This window comes from Leucopleurus acutus (assembly GCF_964270905.1).
Source record: "Leucopleurus acutus genome assembly, chromosome: 6".
Lineage (NCBI taxonomy): Eukaryota > Metazoa > Chordata > Mammalia > Artiodactyla > Delphinidae > Leucopleurus > Leucopleurus acutus.
The window spans coordinates 85,726,884-85,748,971 of record NC_139149.1 but is presented as its reverse complement, the minus strand read 5'-3'; the positions used below and the strand labels follow the sequence as shown (position 1 = coordinate 85,748,971).

Below are 22,088 nucleotides of genomic sequence, written 5' to 3'. Positions count from 1 at the left end.
ATTGTGTTGTTCAACTCTGTTTGTTCTTAATTCTTCTAGGTGTTCGTTAAACATTTCTTGCATCTTCTCGATCTTTGCCTCCATTGTTTTTCTGAGGTCCTGGATCATCTTCACTATCATTATTCTGAATTCTTTTTCTGGAAGGTTGCCTATCTCCACTTCATTTAGTTGTTTTTCTGGGGTTTTATCTTGTTCCTTCATGTGGTACATAGCCCTCTGCCTTTTCATCTTGTCTATCTTTCTGTGAATGTGGTTTTTGTTCCACTGGCTGCAGGATTGTAGTTCTCCTTGCTTCTGCTGTGTGTCCTCTCTCTCCTCTTTTTAAACAGGTGATATTTGGTTGTAATAAGCACTAAAGCAATTTTGATTAACATAACTACATTAAACTGCAAATAGTCTCATCCAAACTGCTGACAGAGGTATCTTCATAAAAGAGTTGATCATGCTTAAAATCTGTTAGCTCCCTGAAGTTCCTAGAATTAAATTCAAGCTCTTCAGTTGGCATTTAATGTCCTTCATAAGCCGACCCAAAAGGACCATGATCACTTTGGTGGGCCCTAGGAACTTTTGATTTCATGGGCCCTTTCCTCCAATAAAAAAAAATTAAAAATTATACTTTGGAATTCCCTGGTGGCGCAGTGGTTAAGAATCCACCTACCAATGCAGGGGACATGGGTTCGAGCCCTGGTCCGGGAAGATCCCACATGCCGTGGAGCAACTCAGCCCATGTTCCACAACTACTGAGCCTGCGCTCTAGAGCCTGCGTGCCACAACTACTGAACCCCGTGCGCCTAGAGCCCGTGCTCCATAACAAGAGAAGCCACTGTAGTGAGAAGCCCATGCACTGCAACAAAGAGTAGCCCCCACTCACCACAACTAGAGAAAGCCCAGGTGCAGCAACAAAGACCCAACATGGCCAAAAATAAAATAAAGAAAGAAATTAATTTTTTTAAAAAATTATACTTTACTATTGCTTTGGGATAAAAACAATATGTTAACCCTAGGTATTAGAACATTTTCTTCAACATGAAAATTCCTTTTTTCCTTCTGCTTTTAAAAGAAATTAAAACATTTTCTTGGACCTCCAGAAATACTGTGGGCCCTGTACCTAATAGGTAAGTCAGCCCCAGGACTCAAGTTACCTCTTGCCATGCATCCCACTCCTCCATTCCTCAGTTTCCACCACACTAATATGCCAAGATCTTTCCTGACCTTATACATAATGTACCCAGTATCTAGAATGCCATTTTTCGTGCTCTTCAGTTTGCTCTGCAGTTAAATGATATGTTCTACACTCTCAAATCTCTTAACTCTGTTTTAGCATTGCATGGCATTATAGTTTATCTGTTTACATGCATATCTCCGGCACCAAGTAGGAGACTGACTTCACTTGTTCCTAGAGAAAAACTAGGTGTATATAACTCATTTTGTATACCACGAATACCCAACAGTGTTACAGGCAGACAGCTTTCATATCTACATATATTGTACTCAATATCATATTCCCATTCAAAGGTTATAAAATCTAGGCAATAATCATCTAGTCCTTTGACCACTCTACTATACACAAAGCTGTGAAAATAGTATCTGTATACATGCAATATTATATTATTTTCATATATATATATATATATATATACACACACACACACACATATCTCCAAGTTACTGAGAATAAACTAATCATTTTCTGTTTACATATGCTTTCTGGATCAGCATTTCCTAATCATGTGCAGCATTTAATTCCCAGGAACATATGTGGCATGTCTGGAATACTCAGCTGTCTTACATTTCCGACTCTGCAATATAACACTATCAAGAATGTAGAGTATAAAGGTATGGCATAGTTTTATCATGTCTGCATCAGTTAACTGTCATTACAGACATAAATCAGCATCATTATGCATACACTGAAAAATACTATCTATTGGTTTTTATGGGGGAGGAAAGAAAGGAAAAAATGGCTATACTAAAAGTATTAACTATTTGCCCTTTTCCCTTTTTTACCAAATACTTTTATACTATTTGAATTTTCATGAAAATATATTCACGTATTACATATTTCAAAAATAAAAGGTTTTTGTACTTGAATTATTTTTACATTATTTTTTTTAATTTTGTAATGATTATATATTCACAGGTAGCTGGAAAGAAATATAAGGAGAAGGTGATTTGTGAACTAGGTTCCTGCTTCTCCATTCTTTGGCCACTGAATAAAGCTTGTGCTGTCCCAGTCTCAAAGACGGAGGGAGGGAGGGAGGGAGGAAGGAAGGAAGGGATATAGGGACAAGTGCAGTACCTCTCTCTCCAATGCAAACATCCCACACAATCACTGTGCAGTATCAAAGACAAGAAATCTACATTAGCACAATCCATAGAGCTTAATCAGATATTACCAGTTATCCATGCACTCAACTGTGTGAGTACGAATTTATGCAATTCAGTCACATACCATCACAATCAAAATATTTAACTGTACTATCACAAGATACCCTCATGTTAACCTTTTATAATTACGATCCCTTTGTCCCCATTCCTAACCAACAGCAACCACTAATCTGTTCTCCAACTCAATGATTATATTTCACAATTACTATATAAATGGAATCATGTAGTACATATCCTTTAGAGATTGACTTTTTTCACTTAGCAAAAATTCCTTGAGGTTCACCCAATTTGTTGCATGTATCAATAGTTCATTACTTTTTATGGAGTAGTATTCCATGGTATGGATGAAATACACAATCTGTTTAACTTTTCACCTTTTGAAGCTCATTGGGGTAGTTTTCAGTTTTTGGCTGTTAGAAATAAAACTGCTATGAACATTTGTGTATATGTTCAATTTTATTAGGAATTTTATTTATTTAAAGTAAAATAAGAATAATATCCTAGAAAAATAAAGTACGATGTCAGTAAAAAGAAACCTGACACTAAGACCATGTGCTCTACCAACAAAATACATTGTGCCCCATCATATACATTTGTCCATTAAAAGTTTATTGAGGGCTTCCCTGGTGGCGCAGTGGTTGAGAGTCCGCCTGCCGATGCAGGGGACACGGGTTCGTGCCCCGGTCCGGGAAGATCCCACATGCCGCGGAGCGGCTGGGCCCGTGAGCCATGGCCGCTGAGCCTGCGCGTCCGGAGCCTGTGCTCCACAACGGGAGAGGCCACAACAGTGAGAGGCCCGTGTACCACAAAAAAAAAAAAAAAAAGTTTATTGAAAAGTATTTGAACTCTCTTAATTCCTCTAACCAAGTAGTTCTAGTATGGGGAGAAACTGGATTGTGCTATGGGATCATGGTTTAAAGAACCATTCATGTAGTATCCTTTACATATAAAAAAAGTAAAGTGTTACAAAATACAAGCTAATTATGGCACTAAATATCTGAGATAAGAGATTCCAGTTTGGGGATGTCTGTTGTTTAAACAAAGACTAGTCCTTTGTAACAAGGTCCAACAGGCAAAGCGGCACTCTTTCCCTTCTGATGCCTGGATACCCAGAGCACTTTAACGTGGAAACCTCTGCTGGCTGGCTTTTCCTAGAAGCATAACAAGAACAAGATTGATCCATCCATCTTTCTTTTCCCTACATTGAAAACAGACACATGGCAAATAAAATTTCACATTATAAATGTGAATTTCAGGGACTTCCCTGATGGCGCAGTGGTTGGGAGTCTGCCTGCCAATGCAGGGGACACGGGTTCGAGCCATGGTCTGGGAGGATCCCACATGCCGCGGAGCAACTAGGCCCGTGTGCCACAGCTGCTGAGCCTGCGCTCTAGAGCCCACAAGCCACAACTAGAGAAGCCCCATGTGCAGCAACGAAGACCCAACACAGACAAAAATAAATAATTTTTAAAATGTGAATTTCACATGAAAATACAAATTAAAAATACAATGAATGTGACAAAATTCAACAACCATTTATGATACAAATTCTCAACAAAGTTGATATAGAGGGAACATACCTCAACATAATAAAGTCCATGTATGACAAACCACATCTAACATCATACTCACTGGTGAAAAGCTGAAAACTTTTCCTCTAAGATCAGGAACTAAGACAAGGATGCCTACTTGACACTTTTATTCAACACAGTATTCACAGTCCTAATCACACCAATTAGGCAAGAAAATGAAATAGAAGGTATCGAAAATGTAAAGAAAGAAGTAAAATTGTCACTATTTGAGGATGACATATTATATATAGAAATCCCTAAAGATTCTACCCCCTCCAAAAAAAACTATTATAATAAATGAATTCAGTAAAGTTGCAGAATATGAAATTAATATGTAGACATCTGCAGCACTTTTATACACTGAGAACAAACAATCAAAAAGAAAAATGAAGAAAACAATCCCATTTACAATTGCATCAAAAAGAATAAAATACCTAGGAATAAATTTAACCAAGGAAGTGAAAGACCTGTACTCAGAAAACTGTAGGACACTGAAGAAAGAAATTGAAGATGATGCAAATAAATGGAAAAATATCCATTTATCAGTGCTCATGGATTAGAAGAATTAATATTATCAAAATGACCGTACTACCAAGCAACCTACAGATTCAATGCAATTCCTATCAAAACACCAATGGCATTTTTCACAGAACTAGAACAAATAATTCTAAAATCTCTATAAAAACACAAAATGCCCCAATAGCCAAAGCAATCTTGAGAAAGAACAAAGCTGGAGGTGACACATGCCCTGATTTCACACGATACTACAAAGCTATAATAATCTAAACAGTATGATACTGGCACAAAAACAGACACACTGATCAATGGAACAGAATATTCTGTGAGCCCAGAAATAAACCTACGCTTATATGATCAATTAATCTACAACATAGGAGGCAAGAATATTCAATGGATGAAAAGAGTCACTTCAATAAATGGTGCTGGGAAAACTGGACAATTAGATGCAAAAGAATGAAACTGGACCACTTTCTTACATCATATACAAAAATAAACTCAAAATGGATTACAGACTTAAATATAAGACTGAAACTATAAAACTTCCAGAAGAAATTGTAGGTAGTAACCTCTTTAACATCAATCTTAACAATATTTTTTGGCTATGTCTCCGCAGGCAGGGGAAACAAAAGCAGAAATAATCAAATGAGGTGATATCAAACTAAAAAGTTTTTGCATAGTGAAGGAAACCATCAACAAAATAAAAAGTCAACCTACTTAACGGGACAAGATATTTGCAATCCCTATAAGGAGTTGATGTCCAAAATATATAATGAACTCATACAACTCAATATCAAAAAATAACCCCAAACAACCCAAATAAAAAATGGGCATTAGACCTGAATAGATATTTTTTCAAAGACATACAGATGGCAAACAGGCACATGAAAAGATGCTCAACATCAGTAATCATCAGAAAAATGCAAATCAAAACCACAATGAGATACCACCTCATACCTGTAGAATGGCTATCCTCAAAAAAGCAACAAATAACAAGTGTTGGTGAAGATGTGGAGAAAAGGGAGGGAACCCTTGTATACTGATGGTGGGAATGTAAATTCGTGCAGCCATTACAGAAAACAGTATGGAGGTTTCTCAAAATTAAAAACAGAACTACCATACAACCCAGCAATTCCTTTCCATTTCTATTTACCTGAAGAAAATGAAAACACTAATTTGAAAAGATATATGTACCTTTATGTTCATTGTGGCATTATTTACAATAGCTAATATATGGAAGCAATCTAAGTACCCATCACTAGATGAACGGATAAATAAGATGTGGTGTGTGTGTGCGCACACACACACACACACACACACACACACACACAATGGAATATTACTCAGACATAAAAAAGAATGAAATCTTGCCATTTGCTATAACATGCATGGATTTAGAGGGTATCACACTAAGTGGAGTAAGTCAGACAGAGAAAGACAAATACCATGTGACTCCACTTTTCACATGTGGAATCTAAAAAGCAAAAGAGATGAACAAACAGAACAAAGCAGAAACGGACTCGTGGATAAAGAGAACAAACTGGTGGTTTCCAGAAAGAAGGAGGGTGAGGGGATGGGAAAAATAGGTAAAGGAGATTAAGAGGTGCAAACTTCCAGTTTTAAAATAAATAAGTCATGGAGCTGTAACATACAGTATAGGGATTATACCTAATAATATTGTAATAACTTTATATGGTGACAGATGGTAACTAGATTTATCATGGTGATCATTTTACAATGTATAAAAATACTTGAATCACTATGTTGTACACCTGAAACTAATATTATATTGTATGTCAATTATAATTCAATATTTTTTAAAAAATGAAATGAATGAAAAAAATTTTTAACTACAATGAGATATTACTACACACCTATTAGAATGATTAAAATTTAAAAACAAAACAAAAAATTCTTGACATCAAGTACTGATCAGGATGCTGACACAGGGGAATATAACTGCTGATGAAAATGCAAACTGGTACAACTACTGTGAGAAATAGTTTGGTAGTCTCTTATAAGTTAAATATATACACACCATTTAACTTAGTAATCCCATTCCCTAATACTTACGGGTATTGACCTAAATTTAATGAAAATTTATGTTCACAAAAAAAATCTTATAGTCACTATATGCTTATAGTGGCTTTATTTACAGTCGCACAAAAACTGTTTATAACCCAAATGTCCCTCAACTGAACAATGGATAAACAAGTATTATTCAGCAATAAAAAGGAATGGACTGGACTTCCCTGGCTGCACAGTGGGTAAGAATGTGCTGCCAATGCAGGGGACACGGGTTCGAGCCCTGGTCTGTGAAGATCCCACATGCCGCGGAGCAACTAAGCCTGTGCGCCACAACCACTGAGCCTGTGCTCTAGAGCCCATGAGCCACAACAACTGAGCCCATGTGCTGCAACTACTGAAGCCCGCATGCCTAGAGCCAGTGCTCCACAACAAGAGAAGCCTGCACACTGCAACAAAGAGTAGCCCCCGCTTGACACACCAAGAGAAAACCCACGTGTAGCAACGAAGACCTAATGCAGCCATAAATAAATAAATAAATTTTTTTAAAAGAAAAGGAATGGACTATTGACATAAGAAACATGAATGAATTTCAAATATATTATGCCAAATGAAAGAACCCAGACTCAAAAAGCTATATACTATGTGATTCATTATATGACATTCTAAAAGGTAAAACTACAGGAATGGAGAATAGATCACTGGTTGCCAGAGACCTGATTTGGGGCAGTGGGGGTGGGGGTGGGGGGTGTGGTAGGATGGAGTAGTTGATTATAAAGTGGTACCAAAAGAGAATTTCTGAGGGGTAGAAATGTTCTGTACCTTAATTGGGATGGCAGTTACATGACTATGTATTTCTCAAAACTCAAAGAACTGTATACCAAAAAGAGAAAATTTCACTTGTGTAAATTTAAAACTAACCTTAAAAATAATTTGGTAGAGATAATTTTTGAATATGTATTAGTAGATTAGTATATCAATTCCTTCTATATGTATTTGAATTTTAAAAAGGGACATCACCACCTTAGGAAACTACAAAAAGAAAGGTAAATTAAACCCAAACTCTTTTCAATTCTATGAAGGCCAAGAGAGGTGAGGAACCTGCAGAAGAAGAGTCTGAAGTGAGCAGAAGTTGGTTCACTGAGATTTAAGGAAATAAACCATTGTCATAACACATAAGTGCAAAGTGAAGCCACAAGTACTGATGTAGGAGCTGCAGCAAGTTATCCAGGAGATCTAGCTAAGATAAATGACGAAGGTGACTACACTAAATAACAGATAGTTTCAACGTAGAAGAAACAGCCTTGTGTTGAAGGAAGATGCCATCTAGAACTTTCAGGGCTAGAGAGAAGTCAATGCCTGGCTTCAAAGCTTCGAAGGACAGGCTGACTCTCTTGTTAGGGGCTAATGCAGCTGGTGACTTGAACTTGCGGCTGATGCTCTCTTACCATTCCAAAAATCCTGGGGCTCTTAAGAATTATGCCAAATCTACTCTGCCTGTGCTCTATAAATGGAACAACAAAGCCTGAATGACAGTACATCTGTTTACAGCATGGCTTACTGAATATCTTAAGCCCACTGTTTGGACCTACTGCTCAGAAAAAAGATTCCTTTCAAAATATTACTGCTCAATGACAGTGCACCTGGTCACCCAAGAGCTCTTATGGGGATGTACAAAAAGATTAATGCTATTTTCATGCCTGCCATTCTGCAGCCCAAAGATCAAAGCGTCATTTCGACTTTCAAGTCTTATTTAAGAAATACAGTTTGTAATGCTATAGCTGGCATAGACAGTGATTCCTCTGATGGATATGGGCAAAGTCAGTTGAAAACCTTCTGGAAACCATTCTGGATGCCATTAAGAACATTTGTGATTCATGGAAAGAGGTCAAAATATCAACATTAACAGGAGTTTGGAAAAAAGGGTTCAGAATATTACATAAACTTAGTGGATAAACCAGCAGCAGGGTTTCAAGGGATTGGCTCCACTTTTGAAAGAAGTTCTATTGTGGGTAAAACGCTTCCCTGGTGGCGCAGTGGTTGAGGGTCCGCCTGCCGATGCAGGGGACGCGGGTTCGTACCCCGGTCTGGGAGGATCCCGCGTGCCGCGGAGCGGCTGGGTCCGTGAGGCATGGCCGCTGGGCCTAAGCGTCCGGAGCCTCTGCTCCGCAGCAGGAGAAGCCGCCGCAGTGAGAGGCCCACGTACCGCAAAAAAAAACCCCAAAAAAACAAACAGCACAACATGCACCTGAGAAGTTGTTTATGAAAGGAAGAGTCACTTGATGCAGCAAACTTCATTACTGCGTTTTTTTCTTTTTTAATTTATTTTTGGCTGCACTGGCAGGCCTTTGTTGCTGCGCGCGGGCTTTCTCTAGTTGCGGCGAGCAGGGCCTACTCTTCATTATGGTGCGCAGGCTTCTCGTTGTGGTGGCTTCTCTTGTTGCGGAGCACGAGCTTTAGGCGCGTGGGCTTCAGTAGTTGTGGCTCGCAGGCTCTAGAGCACAGGCTCAGTAGTTGTGGCGCGTGGGCTTAGTTGTTCCGTGGCATGTGGGATCTTCCCGGACCAGGGCTCGAAACCCTGTCCCCTGCATTGGCAGGCGAATTCTTAACCACTGAGCCACCAGGGAAATCCCCATTACTGTCTTACTTTAAAAATTACCACAGCCACCTACTTCAGTAATCACTACCCTGATCAGTCAGCAGTCACCAACAGGGAGGAAAGACCCTACAACAGCAAAAAGACTGACTCGCTAGAAGCTCAGATGATGGGTACCATTTTGAGCTATAAAGTATTTTTAAATTAAGGTATGTACATTGTTTTTTTAGACATAACTTTTATATGCACTGGGAAACCAAAAAATTCACATAAGTCACTTTTTTGGTGGTATTTGCTTTATTGTGGTGGTCTAGAACCAAACTCACAATGTCTCCAAAGTTCGCCTGTATATAACGTTAAATAACTGAAGGTAATACTCTAGGTTGTTTATGGATGCATACATTACGTATAAAAACTATAGGTACATGGATTCATTGCAACCCAGGAAAGCATTAGTTTTGGAAAGTTGGAAAGGGAATGAAATTAGAGAGTGGAGTTTCAACTAATCTGATCCATGCACACATACATTTTTAAAACAAATATAGTGGAATAATGACAAAATGTAACACTTATTAAATCTTGGTCTTTGGTATTTGTCTCTGAGTGTTAGTGTGTTTGAAATATTTCACAACAAAATTTTGTTTTTAATTTTAAATGCTGGGCTTTTGGGCAATGACAGCTTAAACACTCTAGACATGATTCACAGAACTAGAGCACTAAGAAGAACTTCACTGTTAACAGTTCAATCTCTTCATTTTATAAATGAAGAAATTGTGGTAAGCTACAACAATGCATAAAATTAGAATACCTTGGGCTTCCCTCATGGCACAGTGGTTGAGGGTCCGCCTGCCAATGCAGGGGACACGGGTTCGTGCCCTGGTCTGGGAGGATCCCACATGCCGCGGAGCGAATGGGCCCGTGAGCCATGGCCGCTGAACCTGCGCGTCTGGAGCCTGTGCTCCTCAACGGGAGAGGCCACAGCAGTGAGAGGCCCGCGTACCGCAAAAAAAAAAAAAAAAAAAATAGAACACCTTGACAGAGTTTTGAACATAGAATGGCTAAGACTAAAAAATCACAAGGCCTATCTATAGTTGAACATCTGGGGAAAAAATTTTTATTGAGGGGATATATCCCAGGTATGCAAGGCTGGTTTAAAATTCAAAAACTGACTGGTATACTCTATCACATCAACAGACGAAAGAAGAAAACTCACATGACCATATCAACAGATGAAGGAAAAGTGTTTAACAAAATCAACACCCAGGGGCTTCCCTGGTGGCACAGTGGTTAAGGATCCACCTACTAATTCAGGGGACACGAGTTCAAGCCCTGGTCCGGGAAGATCCCACATGCCGCAGAGCAACTAAACCTGTGCACCACAACAACGAAGCCTGTGCACAGCAATGAAGACCCAACACAGCCAAAAATAAATAAATTTTTAAAAAAAATCAACACCCATTCATAATAAAAATACAGGGGAACTTCTTCATCTTGATTTTGACAGTGGAGGAGTCTGAGTAGGTGGGTATATGGGAACTCTATACTTACCAGGCAATTTTGCTGCAAACCTGAAAGCACTCTAAAAACTAGTCTCATTTCTTTTTCATTTATTCCTGATCTGATCTTTATGATTTCTTTCCTTCTGCTAACTTGGGGGTTTTTTTGTTCTTCCTTCTCTAATTGCTTTAGGTGCAAGATTAGGTTGTTTATTTGAGACGTTTCCTTTTCTTAAGGTAAGACTGTATTGCTATAAACTTCCCTCTTAGAACTGCTTTTGCTGCATCCCACAGCTTTTGGGTCGTCGTGTCTCCATTGTCATTTGTTTCTAGGTATTTTTTGATTTCCTCTTTGATTTCTTCAGTGATCACTTCGTTATTAAGTAGTGTATTGTTTAGCCTCCATGTGTTTGTATTTTTTACAGATCTTTTCCTGTACTTGATATCTAGTCTCATAGCGTTGTGGCTGGAAAAGATACTTGATATGATTTCAATTTTACCAAGGCTTCATTTGTAACCCAAGATATGATCTATCCTGGAGAATGTTCCATAAGCACTTGAGAAAAATGTGTATTCTGTTGTTTTTGGATGGAATGTCCTATAAATATCCATTAAGTCAACAGCAAAGATCAATAAAACTAAAAGCTGGTTCTTTGAGAAGACAAATAAAACTGATAAACCATAAGCCAGACTCATAAAGAAAAAAAGGGAGAAGACTCAAATCGATAGAATTAGAAATGAAAAAGGAGAAGTAACAACTGACACTGCAGAAATACAAAGAATCATGAGAGATTACTACAAGTAACTATATGCCAATAAAATGGACAACCTGGAAGAAATGGACAAATTCTTAGAAACGCACAATGTGCCGAGCTGAACCGGGAGGAAAAAAAATATGAACAGACCAATCACAAGCACTGAAATTGAAACTGTGATTAAAAATCTTCCAACAAACAAAAGCCCAGGACCAGATGGCTTCACAGGCGAATTCTATCAAACATTTAGAGAAGAGCTAACACCTATCCTTCTCAACCTCTTCCAAAATATAGCAGAGGGAGGAACACTCCCAAACTCATTCTATGAAGCCACCATCACCCTGATACCAAAACCAGACAAAGATGTTACAAAGAAAGAAAACTACAGGCCAATACGACTGGTAAACATAGATGCAAAAATCCTCAACAAAATACTAGCAAACAGAATCCAACAGCACATTAAAAGGATCATACACCATGATCAAGTGGGGTTTATTCCAGGAATGCAAGGATTCTTCAATATATGCAAATCAATCAACGTGATACACCATATTAACAAACTGAAGGAGAAAAACCATATGATCATCTCAATAGATGCAGAGAAAGCTTTCGACAAAATTCAACACCCATTTATCATAAAAACCCTGCAGAAAGTAGGCATACAGGGAACTTTCCTCAACATAATTAAGGCCATGTATGACAAACCCACAGCCAACATCGTTCTCAATGGTGAAAAACTGAAAACATTCCCACTAAGATCAGGAACAAGACAAGGTTGCCCACTCACACCACTCTTATTCAACATAGTTTTGGAAGTTTTAGCCACAGTAATCAGAGAAGAAAAGGAAATAAAAGGAATCCAAATTGGAAAAGAAGAAGTAAAGCTGTCACTGTTTGCAGATGACATGATACTATACATAGAGAATCCTAAAGATGCTACCAGAAAACTACTAGAGCTAATCAATGAATTTGGTAAAGTAGCAGGATGCAAAATTAATACACAGAAATCTCTGGCATTCCTACATATTAATGATGAAAAATCTGAAAGTGAAAACAAGAAAACACTCCCATTTACCATTGCAACAAAAAGAACACAATATCTAGGAATAAACCTACCTAAGGAGACAAAAGACCTGCATGCAGAAAATTATAAGACACTGATGAAAGAAATTAAAGATGATACAAATAGATGGAGAGATATACCATGTTCTTGGATTGGAAGAAACAACATTGTGAAAATGACTATACTACCCAAAGCAATCTACAGATTCAATGCAATCCCTATCAAACTACCACTGGCATTTTTCACAGAACTAGAACAAAAAATTTCACAATTTGTATGGAAACACAAAAGACCCCGAATAACCAAAGCAATCTTGAGAAAGAAAAATGGAGCTGGAGGAATCAGGCTCCCTGACTTCAGACTATACTACAAAGCTACAGTAATCAAGACAGTATGGTACTGGCACAAAAACAGAAAGATAGATCAATGGAACAGGATAGAAAGCCCAGAGATAAACCCATGCACATATGGTCACCTTATCTTTGATAAAGGAGGCAAGAATATACAGTGGAGAAAAGACAGCCTCTTCAATAAGTGGTGCTGGGAAAACTGGACAGGTACATGTTAAAGTATGAGGTTAGATCACTCCATAACACCATACACAAAAATAAGCCCAAATTGGATTAAAGACCTAAATGTAAGGCCAGAAACTATCAAACTCTTAGAGGAAAACATAGGCAGAACACTCTATGACATAAATCACAGCAAGATCCTTTTTGACCCATCTCCTAGAGAAGTGGAAATAAAATCAAAAATAAACAAATGGGACCTAATGAAACTTCAAAGCTTTTGCACAACAAAGGAAACCATAAACAAGACCAAAAGACAACCCTTAGAATGGGAAAAAAGATTTGCAAATGAAGCAACTGACAAAGGATTAATCTCCAAAATTTACAAGCAGCTCATGAAGCTCAATAACAGAAAAACAAACAACCCAATCCAAAAATGGGCAGAAGATCTAAATAGACACTTCTCCAAAGAAGATATACAGACTGCCAACAAACACGTGAAAGAATGTTCAACTTGATTAATCATTAGAGAAATGCAAATCAAAACTACAATGAGATATCATTTCACACCAGTCAGAATGGCCATCAGCAAAAAATCTAGAAACAATAAATGCTGGAGAGGGTGTGGAGAAAAGGGAACCCTCTTGCACTGTTGGTGTGAATGTAAATTGATATAGCCACTATGGAGAACAGTATGGAGGTTCCTTAAAAAACTACAAATATAACTACCATACGACCCAGCAATTCCACTACTGGGCATATACCCTGAGCAAACCATAATTCAAAAAGAGTCATGTACCAATATGTTTATTGCAGCTCTATTTACAATAGCCAGGACATGGAAGCAACCTAAGTGTTCATCAGCAGATAAATGGATAAAGAAGATGTGGCACATATATACAATGGAATATTACTCAGCCATAAAAAGAAACGAAATTGAGTTATTTGTAGTGAGGTGGATGGACCTAGAGTCTGTCATACAGAGTGAAGTAAGTCAGAAAGAGAAAAACAAATACCGTATGCTAACACATATATATGGAATCTAAGAAAAGGAAAAAAAAAATAAGAAGGTCATGAAGAACCTAGGGGTTAAGATGGGAATAAAGACACAGACCTACTAGAGAATGGACTTGAGGATATGGGGAGGGGAAGGGCAAGCTGTGACAAAGTGAGAGAGTGGCATGGACATATATACACTACCAAACATAAAATAGATAGCTAGTGTGAAGCAGCCTCATAGCACAGGGAGATCAGCTCGGTGCTTTGTGACCACCTAGAGGGGTGGGATAGGGAGGATGGGAGGGAGGGAGATGCAAGAGGGAAGAGATAGGGGAACATATGTATATGTATAACTGATTCACTTTGTTATAAAGCAGAAAATTGTCAAGCAATTATACTCCAATAAAGATGTTAAAAATAAATAAAATAAAATAAGAAAGTCTCTTCCCTGGTCTGGGAAGATCCCACATGCTGCGGAGCAACTAAGCCAGTGCGCCACAACTACTGAACCTGTGCTCTAGAGCCTGTGTGGCGCAACTACTGAGCCCGCATGCTGCAACTACTGAAGCTTGCGTGCCTAGAGCCTGTGCGCAGCAACAAGAGAAGCCACCGCAATGAGAAGCCCGCGCACCGCAACGAAGAGTAGCCCCCGCTCAGCAAAACTAGAGTAAGTCTGCGTGCAGCAACGAAGACCCAACGCAGCCAAATAAATAAATATTAATTAATTAATTAATTTTTAAGAAGTATGGGATGGGGGAATGGAGGGGCATGATGAAAAATTGGGTAAAAGATAGAATTACTGTAATAGCTACATTTTTTAAAAGATTTAGATAGCCACTAAATGTATTTTGATTGGTAGGTGTTGGTTAACACTCCAAGTACAAATCAATACATGAACAGCAGTTCCTAAATTGGGCAGGATGGCCTGTGGTGGGAGGGTAGTGACTTGGAGACGTGTGAAAGAGGTATTTTTTTGTTTGTTTGTTTTCGGGTGTCAAAATGGCAGAGGGGTTTTCACTGGCTTTAATGCCAGTGGCCAGGGGTACTAAATATTCTGCAATATGCAAAGCAGCTCTGCAGGTAAAAAAGTCATCCCTTCCAAAATGCAACCCCACCGTCATAATAGGGAGGTTCAAAGGAAATTTATGGTATGATTCCTCACATTTAGGAAGATAAGAAAATATAATACACATAATTAATCCAAATTATGTGAATATGTTTGCCAAATAACACAGAGTATGTAAAAGGAATCTGACTTCTTCTTTTCTTTACCATTAAGTAGTCAACTGCAGTCAATTCTTATTCTCAGTCAAATGAATGGTTGCTTCTGATTTAAAACTCTCATATTTTCTTGCTTCCCCTGAATCCTGGAATCATCATTTTTATGTCAAAACTGTAACACAGCTCATAGTGAACATTAGATTTTCAGAGGTGAAGCTTGATTTTAGTTCCTTTTCACCACACTAGGAAGTTGGTGGACTAATTATAAATGCTTCTTCTTTCTTTTTAATTCAAAGTATTTTTCTCTTTTTAATTATACATTTATTGATACTCAGATAAGCCTTTCAATATAAAAAATTGTCTTTTTGGGGCTTCCCTGGTGGCGCAGTGGTTGGGGGTCCGCCTGCCGATGCAGGGGACACGGGTTCGTGCCTTGGTCCGGGAAGATCCCACATGCTGCGGAGCGGCTGGGCCCGTGAGCCATGGCCGCTGAGCCTGCACTTCCGGAGCCTGTGCTCCGCAACGGGAGAGGCCACAACAGTGAGAGGCCTGCGTACCACAAAAAAAAAAAAAAAAAAATTGTCTTTTTTCAGGTCAGAAAAATAATACTAATTATGTTTTGATAATTGTTTTAATTTCTTTTCCTTGTTTTGAAAATGACAGCTATATTATGAATCCATGGTGTCCAAAATCAGTACATTCTATTTCAGCATTTCCATCTTTTGCTCTGCTTCTATGAGAGCTTCTCATGGTATCCTTCCAGGCCTCTTACTCAGTTTTGTGGTACCACATCTATTCTTTACTTCCTTTAATACTGATTTAATTTTTCCTATTAAATTGTTTTATTATAAAAATTTCAAATCACAGAAAAGTATAACATAAACCATAGTACTCACCATCCAGATTTAACAAATGTTAATACTTTCCCATATTAGCTTTGATCTATTCTAAACGATATATCTACTCTTGGAAACTTATTTGACTCTTCCCTGATCCTGGTTCCTGAGGAGTAACAACATTCATGAAATTTGTGTTTAACACTTAAATGTATCTTTTTATATTTTTACTACATATATATGAATATATGGATCCACAACGGATCCACAATGTTTGGCAATCTTTAAGGGTGTTTATAAATTTGCATAAAAGGTAGTGCCTAGGATCATGAAACTTGCTTTTTTTAATTTAAAACATTATGCTTTTGAGATTCATCAAAATTTACTGAATTTTCAGTTACATCCCTTAAAATATAAGTACAAGGATGTTCTTCCTCCCTACTTTCAAATATTCTTATGGTTTTCTTTTTCTTAATAACAGTTACTCTAATGCCAAATGCCAAACAATTTAAACATTTGGGGGTTTTAATTCCATCTAATTTTCAGAAGTAGAATCAACCTCTAAGAATTCTAAATAATCTTCTATTTTTCATAGTACGAGTTTTTATCATTTTATTCAACAAAACTGAGTAGAGCTCTACTGATAAATCATGTTTACCAAATAACTAAAAGTGGGTAAAAGAAGGAGTATGAGGATTCTGAAGTGAGTAGCCAGGTGGTAGCCAACAAAAGTTTCATAAACAAGTATCAAAAAAACCAGACCTTTAGGAAAGCAAAGGAAAAGAGTTCGCTTAAAGGGGAAGGCTTAAAGAAAAAAAGAATTCTAGCAGAGACATGAAAACAACAGTATATTTGGCAGCAGGACATCTTACTTTCTCAGTCCAACATTTTGAGAACAGCCTACACTTTTTCTATCTTTACGATACAGCATGCAAGCTAGGTCTATAAATGTAAAACTCTAGAAATTGTACACCAATATAGAGAAAAGTTTTTTTCAAATTAACTCCACAATAGCTTTTTTGAACCTACTGATAACCAATTTATACCCTGAGGAGATTTGACAGACATGAAAATTATAGTTATAATAGCTTACATACAGGCAGATATATATTGGAGAACAAAATAAATAAGAAAATTAGTTTAAAGAATGTAAAAAATTCACATCTCAAATCAAAAGGAAGGCAACTTTTAAAACTAAAATGAAGAAAAATGTGACATGAAAGAAATCTTTACCATTTGGTTGGCATCTACTTTGTATATCTGTTAAACTCAGAGATACAGAAAGAATAAAAAGAAGAGTTTGAAAGAACAGAGCAGAGGCCAAATTCTAACAGAGGGTATTAACAAAGACAGAAAACAAGAGTATTAAGCATTCAGATTTTTTTAAAAATCAATTTTATAGATGTGGCAAATTAACGCTTTCAGCAGAAAGTATCATTACACAGAATTGGCCATGTGTTATCATACCATTTAAGTAGAAGGTGTCCAATTATTTACTTTAAAAAAGTGAAATTTTGTAACTTATGTTTTGTCCTTGGAGTAGAAATGTCCCCATTTTATTGTTTGACACTAGAAAGAAAAAGATAAAAAAAGAAACTTTGACAAAGAAGAATGAGCATATGCTTCCAAATACCTCAATGGCTTACCTAAACTTAAAAAATATATAAAACCAAAGCTTGCTAAAAATAAAATGATGTATCTTTTTATTTGTATTATTTTCTTGTCTTCTAAAACAATTATTAAAGATATACATTGCTGTTAAAAAAAAAGATATACATTGCTGAAGAAATCACCAAAAACATGATTGTCATGAGAAACAGTTATCTCATAGGCATGTAAATGAGTTATACTAATAGAAATTCACTATAATAGAGCTAAGATCAAGTTCTATTAAGAGGGACTTTATTATAAAATTTTATTATGTTGATGGTTTTACATAAGAAATGGTTAAAAATTTTCACATATTATCTGTTACTATAAAGTCAGATCTCCACTTATGATATATATTGAAGTGCATGTCTCAGTATAGTACATATAGGGAATACACATTAATAAACAAGTACTGATTTGGAGGCAATATGTATTAATACACAGTAGGCTAGATGTCATATGAGATTTTAAACTATTTATAAGACAATTGTCATGGTCTGAAAGTTTGTTCAACAAATAATTATAGAGCACCTTCTTTGTGAATAAAAATTGTGTCAGATACTGGGGATGAAGCAATGAAAAAAAAAAAACATCATCTGAAGCAATAAATAACTGAAACAGGATGTGCCCATCATGATATACAAAACCCAAACGTATTAAGGCTATTATTCTAGCTCAGAATCTCACAACATGAAGCTTAATCTCATTCATTATTTTGGATCAGATGCTAATAATACTAGTGTCCATAGATAGATAGACGATAAATCTGATAATAGGAGCAATTTGGCAGACACTAGTGTACGGTGTACTGGAAAGGTATATTCTCCCTCTAAAAATTAAAATTGATATTTGACACTTTAAAAAAAGGAAGGAAGTGAGGGAGGGACAGAAGAATATAGGTCAATTTATATATTTATTGTTATTAGAAAGGAGCATTTACACTACTCTGAGCCTTTTAAGAGATACCCACATGTGAAACTATGTATATTGTATAGTTCATGCAATCTCCAAACTGAGGTTCACCATGGTTTGCAGAGATATATGAAAGGGCTTTGAAAAGTATTATACATATAGAAATGACCTTTCTGATGAGATCTGAAACAAGTAATTAGCAATACTACTTTAAAGTAAAAATTATACAAAATAACACACCATGATAATAATATAGCAAATAGCAGCTTAAAAAAATCAACTTTAAAATGAAACTAACCATTGCTTCCAAACAAAACTCTCTACTTTTTTTTTTTTTTTTTTGCGGTATGCGGGCCTCTCACTGTTGTGGCCTCTCCCGTTGTGGAGCACAGGCTCCGAAAGTGCAGGCCCAGGGGCCATGGCTCACGGGCCCAGCCGCTCCACGCCATGTGGGATCTTCCCGGACCGGGGCACGAACCCATGTCCCCTGCATCGGCAGGCGGACTCCCAACCACTGCGCCACCAGGGAAGCCCAAAACTCTCTACTTTTTAAAAGGGTTCATTATAATGGATATTTATTGAAGAAAGCAAACCAAATTGGAAGCAATCACAGCCTTGCCTCTTACTCAAAATAGGACTAACCTCGTTTATATGATACATAGGCTATTGAAAGGCTTCCAAACGCTGCCTGTATCTGTACTATCCAATATAATTTTCTGCAATGATGGAAATATTCTATAATCTATACTGTCCAATACAGTAGCCACTATTAAGCGCCTGAAATATGGCTAATGTGACAAAAAAATGAACTGATTTTTATTTTGTTTTAACTTTAACTAAACGTAAATTTAAATAGCCACTGCTATGGACTGAATTGTGTCCCCTCAAAATTCATATGCTAAAGCCCTAACCTCCAAAGTAGTTGTATTTAGAGAGGGGGCCTTTGAGAAGTAATTAGGTTTGGTTGAGGTCATGAGGGAGGGACCGTCATGATGGGATTAGTGCCTTTATTAAGAAGAGAAACCAGACAGCCTACTTCCTGTCTCCGCCACTCACCCCTGCCATGTGAGGAAGGTGGCTGTGTGCAAACCAAACAGCACCTTGAATTTGGACTTCCTAGCCTCCAGAATTCTGAGAAATAAATTCTTTTGATTTAAGTCACTCAATCTATGGTATTTTATATGGCAGTTCGAGTTGACTAATAAAGCTAACTATGTGGATAGTGACATAATTAGATAGTGCAGCTCTAGTAGTTTATATAAATATACCAGGCACTAGATATAAACAAAACTAGTTTGAGATTATGCTCACTTTTTGCTTTTATTCTTTAAAGCACAATTGTAAATTGTTATGACAACCCTGCTCCTCCAAAAAAAGACTTCCTCTTCCTAGCCTCAGAGCAAGTACTATAAAAGAGTGTTCAGTATCGTAACAAGGTACTAGGTTACAAAAGGTCATCAGACTGTCGCCAAGCATTATATATCAGGACTCTTGCCAAACTGTTTTCCTGCAAATAAACTTTTCTTATATATATATATGAAAGTTTTCAACATTAGTATTCCAGTCATCTCTTGATAAATTCTACTTAATCAGAAATAAATAAGAAAATTAAATGAGTAGTCGTCTCAATCTTACTCCAATATTCTGCACAACTTCCTAATAGCATTCCTTACCAAAACATTTGATTAACAGTATTCCTTACTAAAACTTATGGTTAAAAGTAATCAACAGGGGGGCTTCCCTGGGGGCCCAGTGGTTGAGAGTCCACCTGCTGATGCAGGGGACACGGGTTTGTGCCCCGGTCCGGGAAGATCCCACATGCCGCAGAGCGGCTAAGTCCGTGAGCCACGGTCGCTGAGCCTGCACGTCCGGAGCCTGTGCTCCACAACGGGAGAGGCCACAACAGTGAGAGGCCCACGTACCGCAAAAAAAAAAAAAAAAAAAAAAAAGTAATCAACAGGGCTTCCCTGGTGGTGCAGTGGTTAAAAATCAGCCTGCCAATGCAGGGGACACAGGTTTGAGTCCTGGTCCGGGAAGATCCCACATGTGCTGGAGCAACTAAGCCTGTGTGCCTCAACTACTGAGCCTGCGCTCTAGAGCCCGGGAGCCACAACTAATGAGCCTGCATGCTGCAACTACTGAAGCCCGTGCACCTAGAGCCCATGCTCCACAACAAGAGAAGCCACTGCAATAAGAAGCCTGCGCACCGCAACAGGGTAGCCCCCGCTGACCGCAACTAGAGAAAGCCTGTGCGCAGCAACGAAGACCCACTGCAGCCAAAAATAAATAAATTTTTTTAAAAAGTAATTTAAAAAATAATAATAAATAAATAAATAAGAAAAAAAGGAATCAACAGAATTAAAGATGGCAGGCAGAATTTCTGGAAATAAGGAGATCATAAAGTACTTAACTCAAAAAACTTGACCATAGTATATACTGAGCTGATATACAAAATTTGACCTTATCACTTCCTTGTTTGATTTTCATTTCCAAAATCCTTAAGATGATGTATAAGGACCCGTATGATCTACTAATTGCAAATCTTTCCAGCTTCATCCAGACAGCAACCATAGAGTACCATTCTCCTTCTCACCTTAGAATATTCATGCATTCTATTCCCTTTACCTAGACAGAATACCGCATTTACTCAACCTCTATTCATCTTAACATTTCTTCTTCAAAGAATCTCTCCCTATTCACCCCAGACTGGTAAGGCGGGGAACTCCTATCATATGCTCCACAGCATGCTATACTTTACACAATCTCCACAACTTCCTATTACTTGTATGTGCCCGACTTATTCATCAAATTAGAAGCTCTAAATAAGAGCAGGGGCTGAGTTCTTGTTCACCACTGTGTCTTCAGCACATGGCATTATATCGAGCATTCGATATATATGTTTATTGAATATGTGAATGATTAATGTGTTTCCTTCCCCTATTTTTTGCCAAGGACAAGAAGTATTACTACAACAAATTTTTAAAAACTGAATAAAAGTAGGGCACACCAGCAAAATGAAACCCTATGTCCATGCAAAAGCAAGTATAATAACAGCTTTATTTATAATAGCCCCCAAATGGAAACTATCCAAGTGTCCATAAATTGGTGGATGGGTCAACAAAATTTAGTATGTCCACATAAATATTAATGAGCAGTAAAAGGAATAAGCTACTGACACATGCAATAATGTGGATAAATCTCAATATCTTGTGTTGAGTGATAGACACTACACATGAGAACATACCATATGATTCCAGTTATATGAAATCCTAGAAAATAAAAGAAATCTAAAGTAGATTAGTGGTTGCCTGGTGCTAGGGGCAGAAGAAAAAAAAAAGACTACAAAAGAGAACAAGGAATCTTTGGGAGATGAAAATGTTCTGTGTGCTGCTGATTGTGGTGGAGGGCTTTCATAAGTATATACAATTATAAAAATTCATCAAATTATACAGTTTAAACACATACAGTTTATACCTCAACTAGGTCCATTTTCAAAAAGACAGGTACATAGTATAAAACTGAGCAGGAACAGGACAACATAGTTCAGAACA

General features: G+C 37.5%; 1 protein-coding gene across 1 annotated transcript in view; it reads right to left on the bottom strand.

Annotated features, from left to right (window-relative positions):
* Positions 1 to 22,088, bottom strand: part of BMPR2 (bone morphogenetic protein receptor type 2) — a 200,716-nt gene that overhangs the window by 111,553 nt on the left and 67,075 nt on the right. The window lies entirely within an intron of this gene.